Source organism: Artibeus jamaicensis, unplaced genomic scaffold (genome assembly GCF_021234435.1).
Source record: "Artibeus jamaicensis isolate MK-2021 breed Jamaican fruit bat unplaced genomic scaffold, CSHL_Jam_final contig_851, whole genome shotgun sequence".
NCBI classification, from domain to species: domain Eukaryota; kingdom Metazoa; phylum Chordata; class Mammalia; order Chiroptera; family Phyllostomidae; genus Artibeus; species Artibeus jamaicensis.
The window spans coordinates 7,241,075-7,255,785 of record NW_026521986.1 but is presented as its reverse complement, the minus strand read 5'-3'; the positions used below and the strand labels follow the sequence as shown (position 1 = coordinate 7,255,785).

Here is a 14,711-nt window from a genome sequence, read left to right as displayed (position 1 = left end):
TAATTGGCTTGTCACGAAGCAGCCAAATAGGACTCCTGGGTTCTTGCAGGGACCGTGAGGAAAACGACTCAGACTGGCCTGGCATTGGTTTTGTTTTTTGTTGTTTTCCTGCGTAGATGGAGGCAAAAAGCAAACACTGAATTTGCGATCTTAGAGAGGACATCTGGGGATAAAGGAGAGGCTCTGTCCCTCCCAGGGAACAGCTTCAGTTCGAAGGATGCCGAAGGGTCAGCCGGGAGATGTATGGCCCGGTGGAGGCTCCTGCAGAGGGTACAGATCTGGCTACAGAGGCAAGTGTTTGTATAACGCCCAGACGAGGCAGATTAGGAAAAGCACAGCCAGAAAGGCAGGTGCTTGGCATCAGTCTCGCTCCACACACACAGGTGCATGGGGAATACAGTTCTGCTGTTTTCTCTGGTTTCATTTCATGATTGACTACCCTGATTCTTAGAGCCACCCTTTCCTTATGTTTCCTTTTAGCTTTATATATAAAAAGTATATCCTTAAGACACTATAATGTTGCCTTGCCGATTTTTAAAAATTTGGTCTTTAAAATCACTTTTAACCTAAAGATTCTACCTAGACTCTCTGCTATTTTTATAAATATCCTGTTGAAGAACCTGAGCCTTTTAACCTGTAAAGTTTCTCACAATCTGAATTTTGCTAATTGCATATTCGAGAAACAGTTTACTATGTTCCTCTGAGCTCTGTATTTCCTGAAACTTGGTAGCTGGATCCAAAGTCCTAATGAAACTTAACTGTGACCCTCTTGGGCAAAACTATAGACGGCTGGTGGCGTGTTTTCATCAAGAGGCACAGAGTGTCCAAGCGGCTCCCTGCTCAGGATGTTGACAGCTGTTGATGGTCAACGCCTGGATCCGCTAACTCACTGGGGGTCGCAGAATGGTGACGTTCCATTGTTTCTTTTCTATTTAGTAGTTGGAATAATTTCATGAAGACATGTTTCCTGTCATTTATGATTCAGTTACTCAGTGCTGCCATTCACGAGGGGAAGGCAGGACAAATACTTGATTCTTTATTTTTACCAGTTTTCAAGATAATGGACAAGGGCCTTTCATCCTCCAATAGTGACCGATTAGCTTTTTTCAAATGTCATTAGGAATGCATGGATTTAAACATATTTGATGAATTTTAATACATTTATGCAAATATTATCTATATAAAAGACATTGTCCCATCTTTGGCAATGGGAGCTTCTTCAGTTGGGTCCTGGGTCCTGCTGACCTGACCCTGGGAGTCGTTGACACTGTCCCTGCTCTGTGGAATGACAAGGTGCTCCAGGCACATCTTACGCAGCTTGTGCCCCAGACCTGTAAGCCTCCATTCCTCCAAGAAGCCCTGATTTCTTGTAGTGAAACATGATGCCAGGGACGCTCATTGCTAATTTATTAAAACGTTAGTCATTCTTTGCGGTGCTTTCAGTGGACAGAGCTAAAGGGTTAATGGGGGGTGGTGTGGATTCTACCCATAGACAGTTTTCCTATAACACTTGTTTTAAAAATGCAAATTTGTTCAACCATGATTGCTATATTAAGGAACAAATTGAGCCCAACATAAATTTTGCATTTGTCAATGGGTGATTTTATACTGGAGACATATTAGGTGATGCTGAACCAAGCTGTGTAAGAATAGGCAAAATAGCAAAAGAAAAAAATCTGGAATACGTTTTTCCACAAAGAGAAAACACAACCTTTATACAAAAACCTTAAATCAAAATAGCCAAATCCTGCAGAAGAGAGACCTTTCACTGCTAGAAGTGGCCGGTGGTTTCAAACATCCCTTCAGTCTCCAGAGTTTTCCACTGTACAGATGGAAAGCCAGTAGAAGAATCTCCAGCAATGACACCGAAGGCAGCTATACAATGGATGACATTTTCGATTGTGAAGAAAGGGGTATCTATTATAAATGCATGCTTCAAAGGCCTTCATCTCAAAGGCAGAAAAAATGACCCAGACTTAAGGCCATGAAAAATCCTATCAACGCTCGATAGAGGACGATGAGCCAGCCACCCACGGCGGTGTCGCAGCTTTCCGCCCAGTTTCAGGTACGCCCCCTGCTACGTCTGCGCACCGCCTAACGCACCACGATCCTCCCCGTGCCACCACTGCAAGCAAACTCCAGGCCTTTTTCAAGGAAAATGCCTGTTTGTTTCCATGTTTATATATTTCTTCACCAATTAACATGTATAGAAATGTGCTACCATCTTTGCTAAGTTTCTATCCTTTTAAAAAATGTGTCACTGATTAAGTTTCTGAGTGTTATTCCCTTAACCCCATTTTCACCATAAGCCCCGTTGTTTTTATTGCATGATTTTTCTCAGTGGTGATGTTCAAGAACATGTAGCTCATATTCTAAACACATAACACCCGCACACCTCAGGAGTTCGTACTTGTACTCTCAATTCAATTGCAGGGTGATAAAACTTTTGCCTAAGCTCATCTATAGTATTCCTGGATCTCCTCTCTTCCATGCCCCAAATCCTGGTTCTCAAGGATATAGGTAGGATATGACAGAATACCCCAGAATTACTCATTTGCTTTGTCTTACCTTATACATGCAACAAAATAACAACACAAAATCTTCACCACCTGTGTACTAGCTGAGAACTCTCCCGGAGTGGAGCCCTAACTGGTCACTTTCAAGAGCTGGCCGGGTGAAGACCCCTCTGGAGCCCTTTGGGACCTCATCACAGGCCCCTTGCACTCACCACTACTGGTTTGGGCAGCACCCCTTCAAGGTTCAGCTGCTCTTCTGGAGTCCCCCGCCCTGCCCAGTGTCCCCTGGTACACAGGCTGACACCCGCAGATGTCCAAGCTTTTCGTGGTTTGCCCAGCCTGTGTTTTAGAGTTGGGGACACTGCATCAGTTAACTGCTGCAAATTTCCATCAACTTTACATTGCTTGGTATCTGGCTGCAGTTTCTACGTGGGGATTTTGAGAAAGGTTTAAAACCAGGTCCCTGTCCCTGCTGTCTATCTGGAACCCCTCCCTGAAAATTATCTTTTCATAGATTATCTTAAAATACGAGTATTGATCTTTTATATATACAAAGATGTTTTAAATTTTTATTCAGTCAAGTGTATTTGACTTTCCCCTATTGTTTTTATATCTAACAAGGCCTTTGTCTCTACATGTTAGATAAAAATCTCTTTATAATTTCTTATGAAATTTTAAGTTTCATTTTGCACATATTCTTCTCTTACCCATCTCATCCATTTGAACATTATTTTGTAAAATGCTATAGGAGGAGTGTCTAAGATAATTTTTTTCCTCAAACACTAAACTTCCCCAAATTCATTTATTGAATTTGTAATTCTTCCTTTATATAGATCAATTATATATATTAAGGTCTATAAGTAATTTTTTCTTGTTTTGTCTAATTTTATAGTTGTATCAAAGTGCTTATATATTTTAGTTTAATAGTATATTTTGATGTCTAAGGCATATCCCTCCTCACTATTCTTCCTTTAAAAGTCTAGTTGTCTTCACCTACATTATTTCTTAATGAATCCAGGGGAGTAAAAGCCCGAAGTCAATTTTGTGGGTAGCCCTTTGGTCCTCTATCAATTTTCTTTTTTAAAAATGGAACCATGTCGGCTTGTTTGACGTCTTCCAAACATTGTGTGACGTCCCCAGGGGCATTGATTGTGGCTGTATCTCAGCACTAGTTGGCAAGGCTCGTGACAGCTTATTCAAGTCTGGGCAAGTGATCTGGGGGAAGGTGTAGGACCTCACGCTGGACCCGCTCAGCAGGGTGACGGGAGGAGCACTGAGCTGGGAGCTAGCATCTGAACGTTGGTGTCCACCCCGGCAAATAAGGCGTCTTGTGCCAAGAGACTTTAACCTTTCCAGTTGTGATTTAGGAAACTGCTCAGCATTGGTAAGTCCAAGATGGAAGAAGATCCATTATCACAGGTGATACAGAGGTCCCAGAGACAGATGAAAGGATGCTCAGCATCGCTAGCCATCAGGGAGACGCAAATTAAAACCACAATGAAATATCACATCACACCTCTGAGAATGGCCATCATAAACAAATCAACAAACAACAAGTGTTGGTGAGGTTGTGGAGAAAAGGGAACCCTAGTGCACTGTTGGTGGGAATGCAGACTGGTGCAGCCTCTGTGGAAAACAGTATGGAATTTCCTCAGAAAACTAAAAATGGAACTGTCTTTTGACCCGGAAATTGCACTCCTGGGATTATACCCTAAGAATTCTGAAACATCAGTTCAAAAGAACCTATGCACTGCACTGTTCACAGCAGCACAATTTACAATAGCCAAGTGCTGGAAGCAACCTAAGGGCCCATCAGTATATGAGTGGATCAATAAACTGTGGTACGTTTACATGATGGAATACTACACAGCAGAAAGAAAGAACTCTTACCCTTCACGACAGCATGGATGGCACTGGAGAGCATTATGCTAAGTGACATAAGCCAGGCAGTGAAAGACAAATACCATATGATCTCACTTATAAGTGGAACCTTCCTAACAAAATAAACAAGTGAGCAAAATATGCCAGAGACATTGAAATAAAGAACAAACTGACAATGACCAGAGGGGAGGGGTAGGGCAATTCAGAGAAAAAAGAGAAGGGTCATCAAGTAACGTGTATAAAGTACACATGGACAAAGACCAAGGGGGGGTAGGATCCAGGGCGGAAGGGAGTGAGAGGGAAATAGAGACAACTGTACTTGAAAACCAATAATAAATAAGTAAGTCATGCCAGATTCCCCAGATTTTACAAGTTTTCAGAGCAAATTCTTTGTACAACCAACAACAGCCTTTTGCAGGGTGGCCAGGTGGAGCTAGGACTCTGATATGAAGCCATGAAACCGAACACAGCTAATGGAATTACAAGGAATGTTGGTTCACGATTTTGATCTCTCTTGGTTGCTGCAAACAACTGACCTGCGGAACCACAAGCCAGCGGCAGCAATACAACACATTTGCATTCTGGAGTTGATTTTTTCTGCATGGAGCTTCAGCTCTGACCTTGGGAGGTGAGGGCTGACATTTATAAATGCCTTCTCTGTCTTCCTGAGACAAAAACAAAAACAAAATTAACATGCCCCAGAAATGGAACGTAAAAGCTCCCATCTTGTAAATAAACCTGGGAAAATATTCTGGAATATCTCATATAAAACATCAGCCTAGAGCCTCAACTGAAATTCAGTAGGTTTTACTTTATGGACAGCCTATTGTTTAATGGGATAGAAGGAGTCAAATAGTAAAATTCAGCCTTCAGGAAGATGCAGTGATACTAACCAGGAACAGACAGCTCATGTCTGCGGGCAGTGAATCCTCTAACGACACTGGCCCATTAATCTTTTCATGTTTTTTCTCTTTCCAGCAGTCGGAACCTTCAATGCACCTGCAAGAAAGCACATTCACTGATTCCATTAACACATTCAAACTCAGAGCTCTGAGGACTTCTAAGGGTGACCACTTCCATCTCCCTCATTTCACCGGCCTGTAGGCCTGGAGAGATGGAGGGACTTGACCGTGGCGTGTCTGCGCAAAAGCCAGGCCTGCCAGGTCATTGCTGCAAAGTGGCAGCTGCATTCATAGATTTCACTCTCTTCATTTTATAAATGGATGAATGGGGCCAGCAACAGGGAGACTGTGAGAACAGATCCTCAAGGGGTGTTGTGTGAATCCTATGGGTAAGAAAAGCATCGAGGAGCGGAGTATACATGAGGGTGCTTTTGTATATATTGCCCATAAGGCACTCTCGAAGGGTGCAGTTTTCTAAACACCCGCAAATAGGACAAATAAACAGTGCATTTTAATTATATAAAGAAAACAATAAGGAATGATTTTAAGCTTGCAGGGCTGCCATAGCACCATAAATAAAGTCAATGCATTGCTAGGAACACGAATTAATTAGTGTTTAAATAATAAAAAGGATTATCAATTATAAAACATTGCCACAGATTACTTGCTGCACAAACAGCTTCTTTTGCTATTACTCATAATTCTAGCTACTGATTTTCTATAATTGTGGACCACAGTTTTCCTTTGGATGAACAGCTGAGCAGACTTAAAATGCAAAGTCAAGTTCCTATTCACACCAATAAAAGTTGCCTGGTGCCCCTGTCTGCCTCCGCTGACCCTTCAAAGCTAGCTTGCTTCTCAGACTTCATTCTCTGCTGTGAGAGAAACCTAGGAGAAACAGTCGCTCAGTATTTGCTCATTAAGGTTAGAAATGGATTTTACATGAAAATCAAACATCCAAGAAAGTGCCTGAGGCGCCATTTTCTGTGTCTGTGTGCAGCTTGTTGGATGAAATCATTCCAGCTTGTGATACCGGGCCGCCAAGGTGGAGGGCGGAGCTTGCTGGCTGGTAGATGACATGGAGCACTGAGATTTATTAGGAGACCTCGGCCTGTAGCTCAGAAGATCAGAGTTCAGGCCCCACCTTTTCAATAATCTCAACGTGGAATTTGGGAGAAGCTGTTTAACCAGTTTGGGATTTCATTCCCCCAGTTGAAAGGCAGATTGTGCCTTGCCATTTATTACTTCGAGAGGCAGTGAACGAGGATCACAGCTGGCGGGTAAGCCCCAGATAAGACCTTTAAAATAAGTTGTCTGTTAACTCTCAGGCTTGTTGGGACCGGGTCCACGACCTGCCCTGTGTGAACAGGGCCAGAGGAACAAAGGTACAGGCCCTGGGTGTTCCCCACCCTCCTGACGCCCTCTGAACCCGCACACCACGCCAGGCCCCGTCCTGCTCACAGAGCCGCACTTACTGAGAACCCCTGGAAGGTGAGCACCGTCCTCACACATCACATGGGTTTTCTCACTCAGTCCGCTCAGCAACCCTACGAGCTACGCCATTTCTGTCCCCTTTTTACAAATGAAGACACGGAGACACCCAAAGCTGAAGGCTGCAGAGCCGGCAGACGACAGAGCCAGGACGTCCACCCGCAGGGTTCCTTACCACCCAGCTAAACCGTCACCAGCGCAGACCTCCTGTGACGGTTTCAGTGGCCCCGGCCTAATTTAGAAGGCAGTCGTCTCATGTCAAAGGGTCCTTCCAAGCAGAGGCCTCCACTTCTTCCAGAAAGCTCTCCATAGCACTTTCGTAGCACCCTGGGCCCACCCTTCCTGGCCCTCAGTTCAGTGACCCCACACGGCTAGGAGCTTCAGGAGGACAGGGACAACTCACCCTGGGTTCCCAGACCCTTACCCAGGGTCGACCCCTAGTAGGTAAAACTTTGTATAACAAATCCGTCTCTCTTTCTCTCACACACACATCCAACACACACACAAGGACTGATGGCCTTCGGTTGCCAAAAGTTCCAGAATTTCTCTCCGGATCCCCACAATTTATAATCTTTTCTTCCCTCTGACCAATGGCCCTTTCTCCACCTGCCCCCCAAAGATGGCTGCAGGGGTAGAGGTGAGAGAGAATGGCTGCCCACTCCAATTTTGGCTTTGCTTCAAACATAGCGTGGGGTTTCTGGTGCCTCTTACCCCACCCCCTTACTCTTCCTCCCCCAGGGCACTTACTATTTTTCCAGACCTTTTTTGAGGGGATCGGGTAGAATGGCAGTGGATGGAGTCCATGTGAGCAAAAGGGTGCTTCTCTCTGCTTAGTTACACCCTTACCGACTGGCTGTGAGCCAACCCATCCTGCTAACCACACCGCTCTACTTTGAAAAGTGACTGCAATAAAGCAGGAAATAAAAAGCAGAAAGTCCATATTCTTTGGCTGATCAGTCTTTGTAATAAATGCTACAAGGTGGAACAGAAATAAATTTATGAACTATCTGAACTGCAATTCCTTGATTTCAAAGTAATGCAATTGTGGGGAACTGTCAGTTCCAACTGAAGAGGAAAACAAACTTCAAGTTTCTGGCGTTCCCCACCCTGAGCAGTCACTGAGGACATAAATGCGGTAATTGTTCAGAGCTCCTGAAACAGTTGTTCAGAGCTCCTGTACTGAGCCCAGCAGTCTGTGCTGGGCTCAGTGGCCCTGTGTTTGCTTGCAGACTGAGCAAGCGAGCAGCTCACTCGGTGCACTCAGGTACTCACCTCCTCTCCAGCTCCCCCTCCTGCCCACTGTGGAAGGGATATCGATACTGCAGCCCACAGCAGTCTACAGAACTCTGATTCCCGGAGGCAGGGGGGAAGAGCCCACTGTGTTGTTGAAAGCAGGGCCCACCCCGGGTCTCAGCAGCAGAAGCCAGGCTGGTTCCATCACAGGCCCTCAGGGCCAGGAAGTTCATCTGGATGGATGGGAAATGAGTCAGAGGGGAGCTGCCAACCCGGTGCAAAGGATGCTTTGCATAGACTTGTCAGGGTTGCCGAGGCCTCTGGGCAGAGTGGCCCAGACGGCACAGTACTCTGCTGCAGGGAAGACAAAGTTCTGCTCCAAGGCACAGCCTGCCCAGAGAGACTGGGAGAGGACCGTGATTCAGAATGCACCTGGGATCTCGCTTTTGCTCACTCTCTGAACATCCAGAAAATCTGCGGTTAGGGCTTTATTGACTCATGGACTGTGGGATTGTCTGAAATTTCTTGGGGCAAAAATTTTTTCCCTTGTTTGTAATTACTGAATTTTGCCCTGTGTAATGCACACCCATGTTCTTGGCCCAAACTTTCAGGAAAAAAATGCTTTGTTTTTATTTTTAGTTCAATATTTCTTCATATTTAGATACTTGGTTTTTGTATTATAAAGGAACTTTAACATTTATTTTTTAACACAGGGCACAAGAAAGTTTATGCACAAATAATTACAAAACACAAGAACAGATACAACGTATTTCAGGTACTACCCTTGTATAATGCACATTCTTATTTTTCCCTAAAAAATATGGGCAACAAAAGTGCACATTATACATGGCAAAATAAGGTAGGTAAATTCTTTGTGCTTTCTTGTACATTTCTTATCAGTTCTTTGCCTCTTCTCTCCCAGTTCTCTGCACAGTTGGCCACACCCTCCTTTTCAGAGCCCTCCCCTTTTTTACTCCCAGGACAATGCCTTTCCTGGGCCTGGCTCCTTCTCTCTGCTGCTCTGTGGTCTTCTTTGAGGGCTCATGTTCATGTGCCCTTGGAAGCTGGTCTCTCCAGAGTTCTACCCTCTACATTCTTGCTTTCCACTCTCTCCCCAGGGTTCCTATTTAGACCCACCTAGGTGCTCATTTATGGTCCAGCTGAGACCTCTCCCAAGTTCTAGACCCACGTGCACTGAACCCGTCCCCTCGGACAACTCATAGGCACCTCAGATTCAACACAACTCAACATAGCATCTCCCCCCTGTGTTCCCCCTCTCACTGAATAACTTACCCGAGGAAGAACCCCAGGAGACATTCTTAATTAACTGCTCTCTATAAGCTACTATGTCACAGCAATTTTATTTTCTAAGTATCTTTTGAATCTCTCTGTTTTTCTCCATCTCTATCTTCATTATCATAAGCTTTCAACTGACAGCTATAATAGTCTCCTAATTCATCACTCTATTTTCAGTGTATCCCTGCTTAGTTAGCAATGGTCTCTATAATACTGCATCCAGAAAACCCCCAGCATCTCATTTTTGAAACATCTTTTATTCTCTTACGGGTTTGTGAGCCAGCTGGGCAGATGTGCCTCAGGCTACAACAGCAGGGGTGGCTCAGCTCCATTTGTCTCCCATCTTCCTCCTCCTGGGTCCAGTGAGCTGGCCAGGGTATGTTTTTCCCATGGCTAGACAGAGGAATAAGAGGGCAAGTGGAAATACTCAAGGCCTCTCAAGGCCTAGGCTTAGAAATGTAACACCATCACCTCTACCCAGATGCCATTGGCCAAAACAAGTCACATGGCCTGACCCGAGGTTAAAAGGAAGAGAAGCACACTGGGCTCACTATGAGACCATGGTAGGGTGGGGACACAGGGGCCAGTGAGCAACGGGCCAACAAGGCAATCTACCACTGGCCCTCTCTAACCCAGTTCCTACCTTGCTGCTAGATTTTTAACCTGCAAATCTGATTATGTTACTCCCCACTGTTTTTGAAATAGAGTCTAAACCCATGATGTAAATGCAGCTTATCTCTCTTCTCCTGCTACCAATCACTTTGCTCTTGCCATATTGAATAATATTTATTTTCTAAATTTGCCTGGACTCTCTTACCTCCAAGTCTTTGCATACGTAGCTAGTCCTTTTTCCTGGAGCACTTCTTCATCCTCACCTCACCCCATCACCTAGTCCCTGTCCCCTGCATCTTCTGGTTAACTCCACCTGCCCTTCATGTCTCTCTTTATGTTGTATCCTCTAAAAACTGCCCCTTATCCCATGACAAGGCTGTCCTTAGGCCCACTTCCTATTCTGTGTACTCATGCCCATAATAACTTAGCCATCCGTATTGTAACTACCCAAGGAGTGGGACTAGTTTTAGTCTTACTGCTTAGCCATTATACCTGGGTCATTGTAAGTACTCCATAAATAACTTTTCATGGGTGATTACCACATAGGAATCTGTCCATGAATATAAAGCTTAATGCCTTTGTTGTTGATGGTGCTGTTTTATATAACCAAAAGACAACAAATAAATACATAGCAACACATACATGTTATGAAGGAGACTAAGATGCTAAAAGAGGATAATAAATTATATCAGAGGGCCAAAGGAGGTGTTTTTTTTTTTTTTAGGAAACTTTAAACCGAGACCTGAAAGATAAGGAATTTTATCAAGGAAGAGCTGAGGAGGGAGAGATCCAGGCCCAATGAACATCATGCGCAAAGGTCCTAAGGCAAACAGTGAGGCAAGTTGCTGTGGCAGGTGTGTAGCAAATAAAGGGCACAACAGGAGCTGATGCCTTTTAAAAGCCTTCGGTGCTTTCACCGAAAGCTTGGTTCTGGTTGTTCTTTGGTAAGTTTTCTGTGGCATTAACTCCAGGAGCCCCTTTGCTGACGAGAAGCCAGCACAGAGCAAGGCGCAGGCTCTCAAGGCCCACAGTCCCCAGTAGCCTGCAGCCTGTCCTCTCTCTGGGAGGTAGAGGATGGAGGAGCAGGGGTGAGGGAGTCAGCACGGCTCCTATCATTCCTGTCCACCTTTCTTCCTGGCCCAGGCTCTTTGCTGTAACTTCTAGAGATTTTCAAAATTAGAGTCATTACCTATATAGGGAGCCTGCAATGCAAACCAAATGAGAGGCTGTGGCAGGCTAACGAGGGCCAGAGACCTGGAGATCTAATGAAGATGAACAACTCTGTTAGAGGTAGAGGACGTCATTGCTTCGTGTGCTGGTTGGAGCAGGAACGAGGTAAGTTCAGGAGTTTTACTGTGCTTTACAAAGGCAAGTAAAATTGAAATATACAACTCTATTTCTATCTGTATCTATTTAATATTTATCTATCTATTCCATGTGGCAAGGGGAAAATAATACTTAGATGACTCAGACAGGTGAAGGACTTTTTCATGTGGCACAGTTAATCAAGGTTTCACCATTTTCATCCAAGCTTCAGGTGATGAGGTCATCAAAGGTCAGGTGAACCTCCCTGAAGGCAGCATGGAGGGATACACTTCGGAACAGCTGAACAGACATCCAAACTGAGGTGAAGGAGGAACACAGACACATAAAGCAAAGTAAAAGATGTTTTACCCTTCTATGTGTAATTTCTTAATCTAAACTGTTTGAAAAACACAGGCAGTTTCTGAATTAAACTTCATTCCAAATTTTGTGACAATTTTAGAAAGTCCTTGCCAATATAACTGGTAGACTGTTATCCTCAGAATCTGTTTGAATTGGTTTTCAATTTAGGAACTCAGTGAGACCCAATGCTAGACTCTGTTTATGTGTTTCCCCCTTAATGCAGTGAGGTTCCAGTGTGTTGGTTTCCCAGAATTTCAGGCCTTCAAGGAATGCTGATGAGCCTGGCAAGGAGGTGCCCGGATGGCATGGCACAGGCTGCAATTAAGGTCAAAGCTCTCAGTGAGCTGACAAAAGGCTGGGAATTTGGGGATCAATTCTCTCCATTAAACAATACCAAGGAAAACTCGGAGGCATGTAACTGGGAAACTATCTTGAAAACCACTTACTTGGGGTAGGTCAATGAAGTTTATATTATTTTGAGCTCATCCAGTTTTGATGGGAGCTTTTGTTGGTTCGTTTTCATGAAAGTTCAGGCCCTACTTTTATTGTCAGTAAGTTAATAGATTTTATTTTTATATCCTTTTATCCCAGCACATAATTCTTTATGTTCATAGATTAATATTAGGGGAAATTTCTTTGCCAAGTAATGATCCATGTAGTCATAATAAAAAATAAAAATTTCAAAGGTTTTCAGAGCCGGAAAGAATTATTGCGGATACAAGTGGGTCTATAACTGTGTTGTCCAAATGTTCCACCGAATTTATTAGCTATTTTCAGCTCTTTCATGATTGAGAGTGAACCTCTTGGCAATTGAAGCCAGAAAATAATCTGTTGAATGTTAGAGCTAAAAGTCACCTTAGATTCTACACAATCCAATTCATGCAACTTAGAAATGAGGAGACTGAGACCCTGCTGACTGACAGCTCCCGCCAATTCAAAATCTTTCCGGTCATGGTCAGGTCATTGATTTCATAAATAACAAACAGGATTCTTGATCTTTTTTTACCAGTCTAAATTGCTTTTTAAGAGAGACTGAGGCTAACAGAAGCTAATTTGCTTCAGATGATATAGTCCTGGTAGAATTAAGACTAAAACTCAAGTCTCCCTACCATTCAATCTAGAACTAATTTCCATGTAACCAAATTGCATCTGTAAAATTGGGTCATAGTATCTGCTATATTGTTGTGAGAATTGAACTGTGTGAAAACGTTATATTTACCTAGAATTCATTCTTCAGCAGGTAACTTGCCTAAACAAAAGGTATGGCTGTCTCGCCCTGACCAGGGTGGCTCAGTTGGTTGGGCATTGTTCCGCAAAGGCAAAAGGTCATTGATTTGATTCCTGGGTTCCCAGGCAGGGCACATGCCTGGGTTGTGGGTTTGGTCCCTGTTGGTACACGTACAAGAGGCAACCGATTAATATTTCTCTCCCTCTCTTTCTCTCCACCTTCCCCCCTTTCTAAAAAAATAAATAACGTCTTTAAAAAAAAACTCCAAAAGGTGGGTATCTCAAATCACCTGAGGGTGGGTTTGCATTTGGACTTCAGGAGAAGGCCATAATCAGGGCCTGGGACCCATCAGGGCTCTCTCTCCATCTCTCCTCACAGGCCCTCTTGTAATACCTGTTTGATTCTTCATTGCCTGCACACAAATCTCCTCTGCTTTTCTGATCCACATGGTGCATGGTCACCCAATTTGCACATGAGAAAGACTGAGTCTCTCTCTCTCCGTTTCCACTGTATATTCTCAGGGAAAGGACTTTACTTGGTCACAGTCTGGTGTAGACCACGTAACTCAGTGTGTTGGGGGAGTTATGAAGCAGGGACAGTAACAGGATTACCATAAGTTATGGAGGTGCTAAGGAGAAGACAGTTCTCCTCTGAGAAGAAAATCCCCAGGAGATAAAAGACACAGACGAGATTAGGCGCGTTCAGGAACACACCAAGGCACATCATCATTACATTAGCCAAGATTAAAATGAAGGAGAGAATCCTAGAAGCAGCAAGACATAAGGGGACAGTCACCTATAAAGGAGTGCCCATCAGACTGTCAGCTGATTTCTCAAATGAGACCTTACAGGCAAGAAAGGGCTGGAAAGAAGTGTTCCAAGTCATGAAATCCAAAGACCTACATCCAAGATTGCTCTATCCAGCAAAGTTTTCATTTAAAATTGAAGGGCAGATAAAGTGCTTCTCAGATAAGGTCAAATTCAAGGAGTTCATCATCACCGAGCCCTTATTATATGAAATGTTCAAGGGACTTATCTGAGAAAAAGAAGATAAAAAAGATGAACAGTGAAAGGACAGCAAACTCACAGTTATTAACAACCACATGTAAAACAAAAGCAGACTAAGAAGACAGCTGGATCAGGAGTGGAACCATAAAAATGAAGATCTCATGGAGGGTTAGCAACAGGGGAGTGGGAGAAGGAGAAGGGGGGGAGAAGGTACAGATAATAAGTAGCATAGACGGTAGGTAGAAAATAGGGGAAGGGTAAGATTAGTATGGGAAATACAGAATCTAAAGAACTTGTGACATGTGGTCATAAACTAAAGGGGGTAGAATGGTGGGGGAGGAGTGTGTAGGGTGGAGGGGAATGAAATGGGGGGAATAGGACAACTGTAATGGCATAATCAATAAAACATATTTTTTTTAAAAGACGCAGCACAAGCTCCTTTTGGCTTAGAATTCAATGGTTCCCTTAACCCTTGGAAAGTAGGACTCCATACTCAGCTGACTTTACATTGTGCTTCTCCCTCCCACCTCTTTTATTTCCTGCTGATGCTGGCATGAGAGTGTTAGTTATATCCATCCTGTAGGCAGTCCTGTGTGTTGTTATTAAACACCCGGCTTTAGCTCAGGCTGCTATAACAAAAGACCACAGATGAGGTGACTTATAAACAAGAAACTTATTTCTCATGATCTGGAGACTGGAGGTTTGAGATTAAGGTGCCAGCTCCGTTGGGTTCTGGTGAGAGTCCCCCTCCGGGTTGCAGGCTGCTGTCTCCTTGCTGTGTTCTCACAGAACGGAGAGGGGCAAGGAGCTCTCTGGGGTCTCCTTTATAAAATCACTAACAGGATTCATGGGAGCTTCACCCTCGTGGCCCAATCACCAT

The 14,711-nt window shown here is 43.9% G+C and overlaps 1 long non-coding RNA gene across 1 annotated transcript in view; it reads left to right on the top strand.

Annotated features, from left to right (window-relative positions):
- LOC119034818 (uncharacterized) overlaps positions 1–11,027 on the top strand; it is a 96,621-nt gene extending 85,594 nt beyond the window's left edge. The window contains exon 6 of the long non-coding RNA XR_008393011.1: positions 10,656–11,027. This is a non-coding gene — a long non-coding RNA (uncharacterized LOC119034818). The remainder of the gene's footprint in view (positions 1–10,655) is intronic.
- The last annotated feature ends 3,684 nt before the right edge of the window (positions 11,028–14,711 follow it).